The sequence below is a fragment of the Zingiber officinale genome, chromosome 3A (assembly GCF_018446385.1).
Source record: "Zingiber officinale cultivar Zhangliang chromosome 3A, Zo_v1.1, whole genome shotgun sequence".
Classification (NCBI taxonomy): domain Eukaryota; kingdom Viridiplantae; phylum Streptophyta; class Magnoliopsida; order Zingiberales; family Zingiberaceae; genus Zingiber; species Zingiber officinale.
The window spans coordinates 54,069,865-54,071,576 of record NC_055990.1 but is presented as its reverse complement, the minus strand read 5'-3'; positions in this window follow the sequence as shown (position 1 = coordinate 54,071,576).

Here is a 1,712-nt window from a genome sequence, read left to right as displayed (position 1 = left end):
TTCTTTATTTATTTAGTATTTTGATGAGTTTTATTGATAAACATGGCTCATGAATATTATCAACGAATATTGTTCATGAATATTAACAAATTGAACACATGTGTTTAAGTTTATTTGTTTAATTTAACAAGTTGTTCAAATTTATTTATTTAATTGATATGATATGTATTGAGTGAACATAAATAAATTCTTATTAAATTGAAGAACCGAACCAGGGGTGCTCTGGTTATGACGTTGTACCCTTTGACTGAGGTGCCAGGTTCGAGCACCCCCCTGTCCAGGCTCTTATCAATTAAGTGGTACTGTTCACCCAAAAATCCCTTCGGGGATTTCTGATAAGGGGCCATTTCGGCGGTGGTATCGGTCACTATAAAAAGTTTACCCATGCAGTTTTTGTCCCCGGAGTCATGGTGTCGCAGTAGGACATCTAGGTTGTCTCCCAGGCACCCGCGGTTCGAACACCAGCTATGGCGTATTTGCATGAATTTTCCCCCCAAATGGGGGGTGTAATCAAAGGATGTTGGGCTTCTGGGTTGGTCGCCGCGTGCGCTTCCCGATTTACCTTGATGGCAGGTGGGAAACTTCCGTGGGATTGAGCCGGTCACCCCCAGAGATAGTCAATGAGGCTAACTGAGATTATCATTTTTTTATTAAATTGAATATCAAATTTATTCATGCACTTCAATCCTTATAAAATCCATCTTAAAGCTTCTAGAGGTTGAGCGAATAAGCCGCCCTGAGAGCATAGCCAAGTTAGTTATTATATGATAGATTTATAAGATGGAACAAGAGTAAATTTCTAGCGAAGTCGACATAAATATACATCCTTATATGTAATGACTTATTATGATTTTTTAATTTATTTCCTCATAATGATATGGAGCAGTTATGGACTGCTAGGGTATCGAATTTATAGAGAAGTTGAGCGAAAAAGCCGGTCAGAGAATGTGCATGAAAGTCGTCGGGCCATGCAATTGAATAAAAAAATGTGGAACCATCATATCAACGTCTCCCTAAAGTCGGTCCCATGGATACGAAATAGGAGGTCAGGAGGGAGAATGGCTGGCCAATTACACTTGTTGAGTGCATAGCATATACGAGAAATTTAAGGCAAGATATTGTATGATTTTTGAAAACTAACAGATTTGTGCTCACAAATAATTGAACTCTCTTAAAATATTTGATATCGATTGATTCATTGATTTATTTATTTGTTAGATATCTACAAATGACATGCTCTCAAGTTTCATTCAAACTTCTCAAGCTTGGGAAAAACAAGAGAGTCCTAAACAGCTCTACCTCTTGCCGATATTGGTCTTCGGCTAAGTCTTTTAGTGTCGTTGATGCATATATGTTTCAATCCCTCATGACGTTTGACCCCATAACTATAGCTGCTAACCTTGATCTCGACTTTAAAATTTAGGAGTGATCATTGAAATTTTACTAATTAAGTTCACTGTTCTAGAATGCATGAGGGTAGGATTCACTTGACTGAAGTAGGTCGGACCTTGTGCCAGGTCCGAACCAGATCTGGCTTGGACCCAGAATCGAGTCAATGGGCCAGGTACTCATTGATCTGGTTCTGGTTCAAAAATCAGAATCAACCCGACACACTTCGGCCCGACCCCAAGCAGGAGTCCGAACTGGACCCGGCTCGAACTCGAAACTGTGTTAACAAGCCGGGTACCCTTTGACCAAGTTCCAGTTCAAAA